At 43.1% G+C, this 15,625-nt stretch overlaps 1 protein-coding gene and 1 long non-coding RNA gene across 4 annotated transcripts in view; one reads left to right on the top strand and one right to left on the bottom strand.

The window, feature by feature from the left end:
• Nucleotides 1-15,090, bottom strand: part of FLRT2 (fibronectin leucine rich transmembrane protein 2) — a 65,898-nt gene extending 50,808 nt beyond the window's left edge. The window contains exon 1 of one of the 3 annotated variants that reach the window (XM_087747459.1): nt 13,808-15,090. The gene's annotated coding sequence lies outside the window, so the exon portion shown is untranslated. Of the gene's footprint in view, nt 1-10,616; nt 10,756-10,938; nt 11,063-13,807 lie in introns of those variants that run through there. The other 2 variants (XM_087747456.1, XM_087747457.1) reach the window with 2 other exon arrangements.
• Nucleotides 11,053-15,625, top strand: part of LOC148056821 (uncharacterized) — a 36,352-nt gene continuing 31,779 nt past the window's right edge. The window contains exon 1 of the long non-coding RNA XR_015702271.1: nt 11,053-11,152. This is a non-coding gene — a long non-coding RNA (uncharacterized LOC148056821). The remainder of the gene's footprint in view (nt 11,153-15,625) is intronic.

Below are 15,625 nucleotides of genomic sequence, written 5' to 3'. Positions count from 1 at the left end.
ATAATGTAGAGTTTGATCAATGTTTGACCTAGCCAGTGATTTAATCAACAGGACAGCATGAATGCACTGATGACGCAGAAGCAACATCACAATTCTGTATGTTGCAGTGCACAATGATCGTTTCCTTCAGCATGCTTCTTATAAGCAAAAATAATAAAGACCCACTTCAGTGCCATTTGCCCCCACTGTATTGTTCCCAGTGTTCCCCTAATTCAGTCTTTTTTTTGTTACATAATGGATCTTTAATCTCTTTCAGATGAGAGGTCTAACGGCAAGAGAAAATGAAATGACATAAAAGCTGCCAGGATCTATATTATATATTTTAAATAACAAATAATATTCATTATTCCCCTTTGAATTATCTATGTAAAGCAGACTTTCTCTGTATATACCCATGCCTGAGAGGAAAATTTGAGACTAGTTACTCACTAATTGCTTCGTCCATCCCATCTTTTCTCTGTATTTGTTTTTTCTTATGGTTAACATGCACAGTTTCTAAGGTCACAAAAATGAGGACATGGAATAATATTAAGAGGGAATACACCAAAGCTCACCAAATCAGACTCACCAAACCAGTAAGGATTCTGTTCTAGAGTTAACACACTCTGAGAGAGCATTAACTGTGTCTGATGATTCCCATGTGTTATGCCCACCACAGAAAGTTCTGGGGGAACTTCACAGATCCTTTTCTCCCCTCCCAGCTCCTCCTAGACTGTGCATTGCCCTGCCTCTCTCATGGCAGTAGACAGTCTTCCTCTCAGATGAATAACAGCTTAGGTGGTCAAAACTGTGATCATTAGGAAACTCTGATTTCCTCTTGCACAGAGAGTTGATTGTTTATCTCTGCACTTCATTCAGTCCAGACAATTTTGATTACTCACTTTCATCCTGTTTTTCCCCCAGTTATTTTCTAGTCACTTTCCCTTTCCTGCTTTTATCTTCTCTCTGCACAATACTGCAATACTCGAGCTGCAAAAATAATATGGGAAATATTTAAATGAAAGTAAAAGCTTCCATCAGCATTATTGCTTGTTTTAGTTTTGATAGTATCTTTAGGATACTTTGTGTCCTCAATGCACCTGACATGACAGACATAACAAAACGAACTCCAGCTTAAAAGAGAGATCCTTCTTAGCTGAAGAGCTAACTAAAAATCCTGATTCAGTCTGTGCTGCCGCATGTATTTAAAAAATAAAGAGAAAGTGAGAGAGAAACAGGAGAGAAGTATGCTGCTACCAGAATATAAATACATGCCAATAAAAGTACCCTAGATGGTGGAAGGGAGTGTAAATTTCATAGCAAGACTACAGGTCTTTGCATCATTTCTGCTTCTAATAAGCAGGAGATACTCTTTTAGCATAGCATTGCAGGAGTTAAAAAGAATGCCTTTCTGTCAAATATGGCTATCATTCAACACAAGACAATATACAGGGCTATACTTAAACACCCCTTCCCAAGATCGCCAAATATTTCTTCACAAGACCTAAGTAGCTTGTGAACTGATACTGATGTTATCCGAAATTCAAAGGTGTTTATTCTCCTAGTGCTTAAAGAGGATCATCTTTCTGCAGCTAGACTGTAGGATATCTTCTCTCGGTCAGCACATGTATAACCAGGCAATCATTCGGCAGCTTGTAAAATATGATTGCATATGAGATATTGATGGCCTAAGGGAAGTTCTGAATATCAGAGGTTCATAATTAGAATACCTATGCATTTGATCCAATAGAGTTTCCATCAATGTCACAGAGATGAGTGGTTATGAATTTCAGAGTCATCTCTGCTCGTACAGACTGATTTATGCACTTTCAACTTTGGGCAAATGAAGGGCGAAGAATTAAAGCCAAACCTTTCTACCTAGAGAGTTCCTTATCCTTAGAGGGGTTCTGAAATTTATCGCCTCTCCCAGTGCTCAGGATCAAGCTCCACAGTTGGAAACTCATGACCTGTTTATGCTCATGCCATCCATCCGCTTTCAGTCATTCTGTCCTCTTATCTGTAAATCCAGTCACACCATGTAGGATGTGTGGATCTGCTGATAAGAATTTTTTGCAGGAAAGAAAATCTAGGCAGATCAACAGTTCTGTTGCCAGAGCTGCTGGCAGCAACTCTAACATCTCATTTATTCCAGATTTATAAAGATCCACTGTGCTGATCTGAGGATAGAGCTGAGTGTTTGACTTCTGTGATAATAGACTATCTAGTTGAAACATGTATTTGGTACTAAATATTAAGTTAAATAGATACTGATAAGATTATCCAGTGTGGGACAGAAAACAATCATCTTGTTAGCAGTGAGGTTTCCATAGTTCTGGGCTGTAGGTTTGGGTTTCCTTTGGTTTTGCTTTTGGGTTTGTTGGTTTTTTGGTTTTGTTTTGTTTTGTTTTGTTTTTCCTTTTATTTAATATTAAATCACTGCATTTTACTGGAATTATACATAACTAAAAACTAAGGCTCTAGTATGAAGACAGGGATTCAGAACGCTGTAGCCAGCACTCAAAAAAAAAAAAAATAGAAATCCAATTGCATCATTCTTTTTAAAACTGTATTAAACAGAGCACTACTTGTGAAAACAATTCTCTATTAACTATGGAGGGAAAGCACTAGGGGAGAAAAGCAAACAAACTAGAAAAACTCATAAAATTTCCATTTAAAATTTCTACAGTATCACTGATTGCCCTGCTATCTAGTTAAATTATAAAAAAGGAAGATGTTAACTAACCTTCAGAAGGAAATAAATTTTTCTAAATGATCTTTTGCCATTCTAATTCTCTCAGAAATCTCTTTTTTTTACATTTTGTTTGTGTGTGTGTCCCTGCATGCATGTATGTGCATGTTTATCATTATGAATACACAATACCACATGAATAAAAAAGATATTTTGATAGAGCCCAACATGGATAAAGCAATTAGAGTAACCTTACTGCCAGATGCTCTGCCACAGAGGCTTAAGCATCTCTGGGCAATTATAAGGGACTTGGCTCTGTCTGCGGCATTCAAAGTGCACATTTAAAAAAAAATGAGAGGTGTCCATTATGCTTCTTTCTTGCCTAAGTATTTTCAATTACAATGGTAGACACTTTTCTCTCTAAGTGAAGACTGTTATTCTGTTGCACAACTGCTAAAGAATAAGGTTCTGAAATTAATTTTGTCAAACAGCGAAAGTAATTTCTCAAATAAAAAAGAAGACTTCTACTGGCAAAATGCATTTTACAATTTACTGCTGAACTGCTGCAAGAAGAAGCTCTTCACTGAGCAGCATGGCACAGGGCCAGAACAAGCTATTTCAAAAATCACTGTTGGGCATATACCAATTTGATACACAGGATTTAGCAATACAGTTGGGAATGACTCTGTGTGTATGTGTTCATGTTTTGTTAAATTTTAGCAGTCTCTAACTGTATACTCATCTTCAGTATGCGGAAATTTGTTGTTAGACTGCTAAATTTGTTTTAAAGATGGAGAAAGTTATCAGGCTGGATAATAGCACTTTTTACTTGTTTAATTTACTTATTTTGTGTTGGAAATTAATCTTCTATGGGCAGTTCAAAGGATAAAATGTCTCAGATGAAATCTTTGAAGACATTTAAATTAAGAGTGAAAATTTTATGAGTGTACTAGAGAGATGACTGTGAGCTGATGGTTAGCCTTATATGTCTTTTCCACCTCCAGATTCTCTTGTTTGATGCATAATGTGGGGGCTTACAGTAATGGATCAGTACAACATGATGCAATATGCATATAGAGCATTAACATATTAAATTGGAGCCTCCAACCACCCTATCCAGGCTCATATTAATTCAGGTGTCAAAGTGATTTTTTTTTACATAATTATAACGAATTATGAAATAAACACCAAGTTTTCAACTGATATGTCTCAAGAAATAATGTTTAGTCTAGGAGTATTTGCGACTAACTCCAAAGCTAAGTGGCTAAAGATAAGAATAAGGTTAAACCTAGATCAGTCAATGAGGTGGCCTGTGAAACCAGATGAACAAGATTGCTAAATAGGATACATTTATTTAGATGCAAATCTCAGTGACACAAGAAGCACCACCTAGGAAAAACTTCCTAGATCACAAATGAAATTATAAGGTACTACTAGCAAATATTCCTTCATTTAGAGACACCTTACATGGTTTCAGGTAGCATTTCAGGCATGCAACAGGCTCACTAAATCTACCTCACTCACTAAAATCATAATTCATTAAATGATATGCACACCTGATGCCTAGTCTAGAGGTAGTTTTTATATAAGTATACCTACGTAGGCTTTGTCTGTGACAAACACATATACTGCTACAATCTTAATACGGATGCAATTCTAGTAATTTAAATGACTTGTACTTACATAGCTTGTTTTCCCATACACACATGAAGAAACTACTAATGAAAGCATATATACATTAGTATAACCAAAGACACACTGTTGGGGTTGTATCATCTTCAATTACAGCTAAATGACATCACTTTTGGGTATTCAAATTATTACTCACATGAGTAATCTCTAATCATGAGAAGAGTGTCTGTGAAATTAGCTTGCCAGCGAAAGAGAGAAGGATTGAGTTTGGAATGAAATACATTAATTTAAAAAGCCTTTTTTTAGCTGTGAAGTTCTATTTCATCAGCACAGGTAAGTTTGTTATAGACTTTCCATCAACCTTGGGAGCAACACCTCTTGGGAGCACCTCTTTTTTTTTACCCAGTATAGAAACTTCCAACACACTGGAGGAAAAATGTAAGTTTTACTTCTTCTTTAATTTGATTTGCAGTTCACCAATAATTTTGAATGAAAATTAATTATATGTGCTTTGAAGGGTCTGAGGGAGACCTCTGTGATTATAGACCAAGTCACAATCACCTATATATGTAACACATACACAAATTATGTATATGTATGTATATATAAAACCTGCATTTATTCTTCAGAATTGTATATTAAGTCTCTTGTTCTGTTAGTAAGATGTTGATTTAAAATAATATTTTTTGTTGCATTCATTTCCAGTTACATCATAAATGTCATACCCATTTTAAAACAGCTTTAATATTGCATTTCTTTTTCTCTGTAGGAAAAGCATGCAGGAAAGCTCAAGAGAAATATTTATAACTCTGAACCTACAAGCCTGTGACTGATAATCCTATGACTACAGTTTGACCATGGTTTGGTCCTCTGCAACCTGTGCATCACTGAAGTCTCCCAGCATGGGCAGGACACACTGCAGGAGCACTGTGTCCTTTTCCCACATGGGCAACCGTTTTCAACATGGTGTCCCTTGGCTAACTTTTATGGAACAGCTCAGCAAAATATGAGCAACTCATGCGGGTATGTGGTGCAGGACTGGAAGTACTGTCAAGAAAAGCCTTCTCTTTAGTTTAATTTTCCCTGTTCGTTTTGATGAAGGAATGACAAAAGCTGCCAGCAGGAACTGGGAGTGACACTGCCACACGCTGATTTCAGTTCTCAGAAGGTGCTGATGAGGCTTTTCATTCAGAGCTCTGACCTTTCCTGCTCTTAATGGGTCATGTAGTACTTCCTTACAGTTTACAGTATTTACTATGAGAAGTGTCTACCATCAGCCTTCCCAGACCTTTGCTGAACACAGAAGTGCATGACAGTGAACAGCTAATGAATCAGAGAGACGGAATTCCAAAATCTTTTGCCTGTAATTCTCCCTCAAGGTCCCCAACATTAAAAAAATGTTGTCAGTTTTGTCTGGATAAAGATTGTGGAGTAGTTTTGGATTAATTCAATCATAGCTAGCATGTTTTCAGGAAGGAACTGATTTAATGTCTATATGATTTTGCAATTTTGAGATCATTAGATTACCCATGACAACTTGGCCACAATAAAGATCCTTGACCAAAGAGTAAAACTTCTGCCCCTTCATCCAAACATTTTCACTGTGATATAGTCACAAATACATGATGATAAAAGAAACTAAATGACGTCTTCTGTATTCTGTGGCTCAAGATATGTCCCTACCTGAGCCGGGATTTGTAAAACCAGACTGCAGACCTTTACAGTAATCTACAGATTAATGTCCGATCTACCTTTCAAAATAATTCTTTTTCTTCAAAATTTTTTTCTTCAGTCTTTAATCCATAACTGTCACAGAAAATTACAATGATAATTTACCTTGTGAATAGGTAGCTGGTGATTAAGTGTTATGAAAGTGGCCTATTGACTTGAAGACCAAGCCAGAATATTATCTGTGACCTTTAATATTCTTCTTCGTAAGGGGCAGATCCTATACAAAATACTGACGAGGGCCTGCAGGAAGCAAGTCACCTCTTACCTGGGGCCAAAGTAAAACCATGACTTTGCAGGACCAAGTCTAGCAATGATCTGATCCTGTACGTCAAAAGCCTATTGAGTTTTGTCTGCAAGGACTGAAGGATCAGTTTCAATGACAGTGTATCTTTGAATGATCAACAATTCTCTGTGCTGTATGCTTTTATAAATACGTCCTCACATTAAACTAGGCTAGAAAAGGTTTATTTCACGGCAAATTAATAAATAAAGCAGTTATAGCTTGAAGTAAAATATACAGAAGACTGTTTCTAGATAGAGCTGATAGATAGCACAAGATTTCTTTTTAGAAGGGATATTTTACGGACCTCTTTAAGCATCACTAAGTTTTCAGAAATGCTGAATAGGGCATGATGGATTTGTTTTAAGTTGTTGCTAGTATTTAATTTTGATTCAATTCAAAGGGCTACGTCAGAAAAAGGAATTGAAGAGGGGGAAAAAAAGACCTGTTAGCTGGGTAAATCATCAATTAACAAAAAGGAAGGTGTAAGAAGGTCCCAACACCTTTCACCAGTGGCTGAAAATATCAAATTAAATTGCACTGTTCCTGGGACATATTGTTTGATGTGACTAGAATATAATTTGTTAAACAGAGAATAGTTTTTATTTCAAACGCTTCTTTTCTGAGTATTACCTATGGATTAAGGTTTGGGTTTCTTTTAAATAAATGAATAAAACATGCCTGTCAAGAAACATATTTTAATGATGATTTTTTGTGGTTGTTTTTCTTTAAAAGAAGTCAATTACTTGAAAGGTGTATGTTAACACATAGCTGTAGGGGAACTAAAGCTCATATCTTCAGTGTATGTTAAATTAGCCTTCTTTACAATAATAACTATATATTATTCTTTTCTATTGTTTTTTTATAAAAGACAAAAAAAACCCCAAATATTTGTTTTACCAAAATAAAAGAAAAAACAATTTTTATACCTCTGGGGCAAGTTCCAGTTCTTTTGGTTTCTTGAGGAAATAAATAAAAAGCATCAGCAGAAAGACTCCTAAAAAGACTGCCCAAGGGGGAGGGAAGGAAACACCTAAAAACATCATATTACCAAGCGCTGAGGTAATCAACTACAATCTGGGAAATGTCAAACAATGGTATTCACCTACCCAAAGATATTGCTGATCAAATCCTCAACTGCCATTTACAATCACTAACTAAAACATGGAATATAGCTGTGGATATAAACAAGAGACAAATTAGTATTGGGAAGCTGGGTTTAATAATCCCCTAAAAGAGACCATCTGTTTATAAAGGCCCCCTTTTCCTTGATCTCTGACATGTATTCCTAATATAGACATAGCTGGATTTTTTTTTTTACATTTTTTAAACACCCTGCTACTATAAAGTCTACTTATAGTATATCTGGTCTGAGTGTTGGTTTCAAGTTTCAGTTATTATGTAAGCTCTCAGGGGCAATAAAATTTCACATAGAGTCAGCCTGCTTTAGAGTAAGTATTAAACCATCAGACGAATGTAAATGCAATTCCTTTATTATTGATGTTCAATACCACTGGATACTTTTTATTTTTCTGATTTTTGCAAATGTTCATCATATGATCATTAGAATAGCTGCAATAGATTTAGAGTTCTTTTCAAGTTCTGGATTCATGTTTGGAACTGGAGTTTGTTTTTCTTGGTTTTCCTGTTTAAAACACTAGGAAATCTCATTGTCCATAATGGATATGACATTGGTAACCTGACAAGCTAGGTGATTTGCAGGTATAAAAGATCAAAACAATTTATAGCCTGTGTTTCCAAACCACTATGGTGAAGAAAAAGGGAAAAAAACACCATTGACTATACACTTCTCACAGATAGAGGTCACTAATGGTCTGGATTTGAATCTGTCTGGTAAAAGCCTGAAAGTTACATGAAAGTAATCTAGTGAAAAATGAACTAATTCTGAGATTAAAGAGGTAGCAGAAATGATTAAGAAATAAAGCTCTCACCTTCCTGGAAACAATATTATCTTAAGTGTGCCTTCTTCTAGTCCTTTAAATAGAAAGTGCAGTACAGGAAAAGCCTGATAGTAATACTTGTTTGAACTCCTTTTTGTTTTCTTGACTTGGTGAAACTATGTCTCTCCTTCTTTTCTGCGAGAAGAGTTAAGGAAGTCAGCCCTAATAACATCCTACATTTTAGATATTGCTATTTTAAGCAGTTAAAGGCAAGCACATTCTTGATTCTTGAAGGAAACCATAGCCTATGTAATGCAGATTCCAACTGGGAGGGTGTAGGGTTGCGCAAAGGCGATACGTCTACATCCTAAATCAAACTATCCAGCAGGCCAGGATATAAATGTGACTTGTAACAGTGGCTCAAATTAGATCCAGACTCTCAAAGCCAAACACAGATAACATCACCTTATACAAAATATAGGTTGTATGTGTACGTGAGGAGCGACTTAAGAACGCTGGGTGCATTCCAGCACCACTTCTTCCTGCTACATCCTTGGACTTTGGAAAACACTGACAACTGTTCTAGTCACGGGTAGTTTTACAGATACTGTATTTACACAGCGCTCTGACTTGCTTCACCTACAATACTCCAGGCCTGCACTGTCTTACTTTTAACTGCCTCACTACCACATCAGGATAGAGAACAATCATTTAAATAGCAAACCTCCTACAAATAGTAATGATGTTTGAAATCTCTCCTCTCACATAATTTTCAGGAACAGGATCAACACTAACATTTTAACATCACTTTTGTCACTTAAGAAATGGTCACTTTTAAATAACATCTGTTGTATCTTTTTGATTATGCAAAGATTATTTCCCAGTGATAACAGGAAGAAAGGAAAGAAAGGTGGATAGAGATATAGGTACAGTACCTTTTAAGTATTTTAAAAAAAAATACCAGGATGGATTTGTCTCTTTCCAAAAATATATATACCTTAAACCAATTCATGAATTTCCTCTAAAACTACAAATACATAAAGGTGCTCTTGGAGAAAGACCATGTCAGTGAATGAAGCAAGGAAGTCCATGGAAGTTTGTGGTTTTTTTTTTGTCTGGTTGGTTGTTTCTTTTAAACCGAAGTAGTGATCAATCTTAACCTCTAAACTGGTTTAATTTCCCTGCAAGCACTGTAAAGTTAGATGCAGTAAATAAACCTCTCTAACACACACCCTGTCTTTCTGTGTGCCCGTGTGCCTGTGTGTGTGTGTGTATGCCTATGTGTGTGAGAGAGGTCTGACTTGCTTTAGTATCTTTTCCTGCTCCTCATGCAAGGAACCTCTCCCTTTCTATTTAGCTGAGCTCTGCATTACAAAAAGCAGCATCTGAAGAAATCTAATCAGTACCTTTCACACACAGTACAGGAATTTACACGGATTTGTGCCTTGGATTTATTAGCTTATTGTAAGCCTTAAAACAGATTTCCTCCATTAAAATTAATTAAAAGCTCCTGTTGACTGATTCCCACTCGGAAAAGAAGGTGGAGAGTCTTATTCTCTTACTTTGCTGCTGATTTCTTTATCTTTTATGGGGATTTATCTCATGCTGTAGAGAGGTCTTTTCAGCTATTTGACTTCTTTCTGTGATGTTATTTTTTTTCCGCACATTCCCCCCCTCCCCCGCAGTATTTGTCATTATTTTGCCAGCAATCACCGTCTAACTCATCAGGTCTATGAGGGGCTCCTTTGTATTCCTAAGTCCTGATTCAATTCTCTTAACCTCGCCCCCACCCACTCACCACCAGCCCCGCTCCGGAGGCTGCTGACTGGGATCTGATAGATCCTTCTGCTGGGCGCAGCTCCCCGCTCTCCCCGTAGATCTCTTAACACTTGCCAGCGCCCAGCTAAGCCGACTGCCTCTTCCAAGCAAGACTCACCTTTAAAGGTCCCATTTCTCAAAACCACCTCCCAAATAATACTAATGGTGGTGCCGGTTCCCCTGCAGCAGGGGCAGTTCTCGGCTTTCCCTTCCCCGCCCGGCGCCGTGCGGAGGCCACGGAGTGGGGGCCAGGCTCGGCACCGAAATGCTACCGGGGATCCGGGACTCCGCTGCGGCTGCGAGCTCCGAGTCCCACTCCTAACCCACACGCTGGCATAAAATAACCCGGGGACCCTCCTAACACTTGCCGCCGGCCATTCATAAATTCGTGCGTGTGTGTGCTCGGCGCCGCACACTCGCAGACATGGGGGTCTAATGAGGCGGAGGCGATGTTTCCGACACACAACCTGATCCCGGCTCCTTAACTTTGCCTTCTCGGAGAAGGCAAAGGGCACCGCGGCTTTAAATCGCCCGGGGCTTCAATTACCAGGAAGGAAAAGAGAGAGAAATGAAATCCCAACTGTACCTGGCGGTGTCTGGGAATCCCTCGCCGGCACCGATCATAATCCCCCTCCGCGCCTCTGGCCCCCCACACCAAAACTTTTCCGCCGCCGCCGCTCCTCGGTGGTGGCCGCCGCCCTCCGCGCCGCGCCGCGCAGCGCGGCCGCCCAGCGCCGCTCCCAGCCGGCCCCGCGGGCCCGCTCCCCGCCGGCCGCCGCCGCTCCGGAGCGACCCCCGCGCCTCCCGCGCCTTCCTCCGCCCTTACGAGGCAGCGGCATCGTCCTCCCCCCTTCTCCGCCACCTCCTCCTCCGGCGCGCAGCCCGCGGCTCTGGCATCCCCAACGCACTTTCTCTCCTCGATTCGCTCGCTCTTCTCCTCGCCGTTCCTCCTTCTCCGGTAAAAAATAAACCAGAAGGGACCGCGGGTACGCCTGGTCTTGGGGTTTCTTTCTTTCTTTTTTCTCTCTTTCTGTCCTCTGGAAATGATGAAAGGATCACATGAGGAGCAGGCACGGAGACCCAGGACCCTTGAAAGTCGGAGAAGGCATCGGACACATATGTGTGAGTATGTGTGTGTGTGTGTCTCTGGCTCTCTCCAAGTCCTGCGCCTGCCTTCAGCCGGGATTGCAGGCTGATCTTAGCAGTAATGATGCCTCAGATCTGACTATTCCCTGCTAATGTAACTCGTGCCTTTTTTTCCTCCCTGCCTGACACCCCAGGGAGATGTTTACAGTAATGAATTCAGTTGATAGCCATCTCTCTCTCTCTCCTGGAGTCCCTCCCACATTTCTAGTTTAAAGAATGCTTGGAAGGCAGGGCTGCAACCTAAGGCTTTCCAAGAGGCAAAGTCAGGCTAGGTTTTCTCTTTTTCTTTCCTTCCTTCTTTTTTTTTTTTTTTTCCTCCCGCTTTTAACCCATTGCTTGCTGAGGGCAGTTTAGCGAGCTCCGTCCCTTTTGGACTCGCCCTCCCCCCCTACTCTCAGCGGGGGGAACCAAGCGGGCGGCGCTGCCTGGGGGGGTGTGTGGGCTGCGCAGCCCCCGGACCCCCGCCCCGCCTCACCGCGGAGCCCGCCGGGCCGGGGCTGCGGGAAAGGAAGGTGCGGGATCGCCGCCCTTGGCGGCGGGGCTGCCTCGGCCCCTCTGCTCTGGGGACTTTCGGGGTGTATCGGAAGGGAAGCCGGGGAGTGAGCTGAAAATCTCCCCGAGCTGCGGTCTTAACTGGGAGATACCTTCGCTAGCAATAATTACAGCCGTGCTCTCCACCAACATGGCGATATTTCATGTGCAGCCACCGACAAGCCCGCTTCCCCCGCCCCCTTCTTTCCCTCTCCTTCCCCCCCTGCGAACTTTTAGGTAGGCAATAAGAGTACGCAATAAATATAACGCAGAATAAAAGAAAGTCCAACCCTCAGGGAAGAGACGGACCTCCTTTAGTATTCCGTCTGATTTCTATCATCAGTCAGAAAGACTTCAAAACCGCTGGAGAAACCGCCTTTTGCCCTAAAGCGCTAACAACCTCCGCCCCCCCCCCCCGCCCCGCAATGTCTCCTGTGCACATTCAGTGCGTGTGCGTGTGAGTGTTCGTGTGTGTGTGCGTGCGTGTGTGTCTATATGCATCCCGGGCTGTCCGCGCTTGTTTCGGGGTAACCCTTCCCCCGCCGCCCCGTTCCCTAGTAAGTTACTGCCTTGTCCTGACAAGTCCGCTTAAAGGCAAGACTATTTAATACCGAGAAGCACTTGAGCGATAGGATACAGCCGTCAAGGTAGGACGTGGGGTGTGCGAAGAGAATTTGCTTCAAACTCCTCCATTACTAAAGAGAATGCACAACACGGCTTTTGCTGCAAGTTACTTTAAGAGAGGGGCTGGGGAGAGATGGAGGAGAGAAGAGGAGAGCTGATCAATGCCATGTGTCGAGGAAACAGAAAAGGCAACTGAAATGCCTGGGGGCTTGCTTCCTCCTCACCCCTGGCTGCTCACTAGCTTGCATTTTCTGCTCAGCCGTACCTCAAAAGCTGAATCATTGGCCATCGTCTCCGCACCTCCTTCGCCCTTCGCTTTGGGGGGGCTAAATTATTCACGATTTCAAAGGCTTAATAAGCCGTACCGAGGAGCCCGTCGCGGAGCCCCCGAGAGGGTCAGCCCCGCCGCGGAGTGCTCCGCGCGGCCCCTGCCCCCCCGCACCCGCCCCGCCCTCCACCGCGTGCCCTCCAAGGGGGCTTCGGAGAGCCCCCGCGTATTGATAGCCCCGAGCCGCGCTGCCTGCCCGCTCGGAGAAGAGGTTGTGTCCTCACCTACGCGGATGCGCGGAGTGATGCGGCGGGGGGGGGGAGGGGGGGGCGCGAAAGGGGGAGCGCAGGTAGCCCGGCATTTCTCAGGGGACTCGGCGAGGGGAAAATAGTTGAGGACGAGACCCCGCTCCCCTCCCGGCACCGCTGCCTCCGGGGCCGGGGTCTGCTCTAGGCCCCCGGGATGGAGGGGAGGGAGCCCGGGGTCCTCTGCGGGGCTCAGCCGGCCGGGAAGGAGCGGGTCTGGCATGGGTCAGACCCCCGGGGAGAGCCTGTATCCCCGGCTCGGAGAAGGGGCTGCTCTGAACTCCAGTCTCTGCCTGCAGCTCCCAGCTGGTCCCGAGGGATGAAAGGATCAGGAGCCCCGTAGGGTCCAAAGGCGAATGAACAACCTTTTTCAAAGGCTGTTCTGGGTCTTTTTTGACTTTTTAAGACGTCTTTTTTTTCTCTCTCTCTCTCTTTTTTTTTTTTTTTTTTTTTTTTAAGGCTCTGCATACTTTTCAGAGCACTGCTTTGAGCATCATTTATATCTCTTTCCCGAAGCTGATGGACAACCAGTGTATTTTCTCGTGAAAAAAAATCCCCCTTCTAAGTCTTTCTCATCTTCTGTCCACCCATCCCTTCTTTCTCCACGTCCCCGATATTAGCAACCTGTAGACAACATTTAAGGCAAAACAGACCTTTGTCGATCACAGGCATTTCTGACCCGTATGCCCCCAGCCACGGAGAAAAGTGGGAATGCCTAAAACTTCTGCAAGGCTGCTGCCCTGCCCCATAGGCTCAGAGAGGTTAGGCAGAATTATGCCTGTCCCCCTCCCTGCCCCTGGCCCCTCAACCAGCCCACACTTCAAATCAGAGAAAGGTACTTAGGACACACTTTGATCAAATCAAGTTCGTGTCAATCCAGAAAGTGACTTAACAAGCCATTACCTGCTCCTGCGGAGATGGGTCCTCCTCGGTAGGTCACCCAAAGCCCACCGGGTCCGGCAGGTTGAAAGGGGAGAAAGTGGCAGAACAGCTGGGCTCCGGCATGGTATTATTTTAAGGATGACCACCAAGGTCTCCGTTTTCCATAGCTGCCAATGGTCACCATCACCCAAGGTTTCTCTCAAGGAAAAGAGGAAGGAAATTTTCTTTCCAAGCTGCTGTCCAGCCGGTCATTTGACCCTGACACCCACCGATGACACTGAAGAACACCCTGCTAAAGCGGTTAAATGCCTTGTAATTTCCTTTCTTCTCTTTCCCCCGGCGGCTCCGGCGCAACGCCAGGGAGCGATCTTATCGCCGTGTGATCATTATTCACCGGTGACAACCAGAGATGCAGAGCTCCTAAGTGAGGGTGACAGATTTCAAACGCGGGGCTGCAGTGTACTCAGCCTCAGACATATTCTTCCTCAGACTTTGCATAGCAAGCAAGTCAGGGGCTTAACCCTTTGCAGCCCTTTCTCTCGCCCGGGCGCCGCGACCGCAGCCCATGGGGGAGCGCTTATTTGAGAGGAACCGCAGCGCACACGGCTGCTTGGCTGGGGACTTTTTATTATGTGTCGTTTTCTATTCTTGGTTATTTTCAGTTGAAACAACTCAGAACCGCCAACTCTGGGGAGCAGCTAGAGAGCTGAATACTTCTCCTCTGTGGTTAAGGGCTGGAAAAATCCTGTCGGCAAAGCAGATCTGTCGGGGACTCACCTGTAGTCCCTATTTTGTCACCGAATCTGGTATGCAAGCTATCATATGCATCGCATGACTCCCTCTCACACACGCATATACAGAGCTTCTGCACTTTCCTCAGCATGGTGTGGCTGAAAGTACAGATCCGAAAGTGCTATTTCACTCAGACCTCCGGATTCAACTCGTTTACAGGTTATTAATAACAGCAGAGAAAGGAGCAAGGAGAAAGAAATATATTTCCATGAAAAAGAAAAAAAGAAAGCTTTTTTCACATATGCACTTTGTAGTCAAAAGAAGTATTTACCACCAGCAAACTCCAGCATGTCAGAACATGTTTCCTCCGAAGCAGAAGAGAGCCTTAAAAACGAGAGAAAAAGCATGTGCCATTCAAAGATGAAATGAAGTGCATGAAAGCTTTCCAAACTCAGTACCACCAGCTCGGAGCCTGATGTCAAGACAACACTGTAGCACTGTAACACGAAGATATAGAGAGGGAAACAAGGAAATTAGCAAACTCCATTTGCTTTCTAATATTAATTTTTATATATTTTCAGTAAATTATGATGTTTCTGTCACCCTTCTCTACGCGCTCCCCTCCCCCCCCCTCCCCCCCAAATTAAAAGAGGGACTTCTAACTGCAGCTGAACGGCACTGGGAGCCTGGACGTAGGATGAACTGCTAGGAGCTCCTTCCAGAGCCCCAGTGGTCGCGCAGTAGGAAGGACACGGAGGCAGGTCGGTGCGTGTGAAGGGGAATCTGAGTGCTCATTTCATTAAGTGTGCAAGATAGGGCTGGACAAGGAAGGGGAAGAATCCTACAATAAGGAAACGGGCAGAAAAAAAAGATATTCTCCTCCCACCCACATTTCTAAGTTTCGAATATAAGCACAACAGGCAAATAAACCTCCTTTGAAGAACACCCCCCAGCCCCTCTCCAAAAAAAAGCAGACCCTTTAGGCGTTGCATATATCCTTGTCCTATTTATACCAGCGGGTGACATAAGTGCAGCGCGTGATGAGACCTGATCGACTGAGGTTTCCAGGGAGGAGGACAGCTGCCGCAGGTCCGCAGCGGGAGCTCC

This window comes from Nipponia nippon, unplaced genomic scaffold, assembly GCF_047370975.1.
Source record: "Nipponia nippon isolate SJK-2023a ecotype South Korea unplaced genomic scaffold, ASM4737097v1 scaffold_11, whole genome shotgun sequence".
NCBI lineage: Eukaryota > Metazoa > Chordata > Aves > Pelecaniformes > Threskiornithidae > Nipponia > Nipponia nippon.
This window is presented reverse-complemented; position numbering and strand designations above follow the sequence as displayed.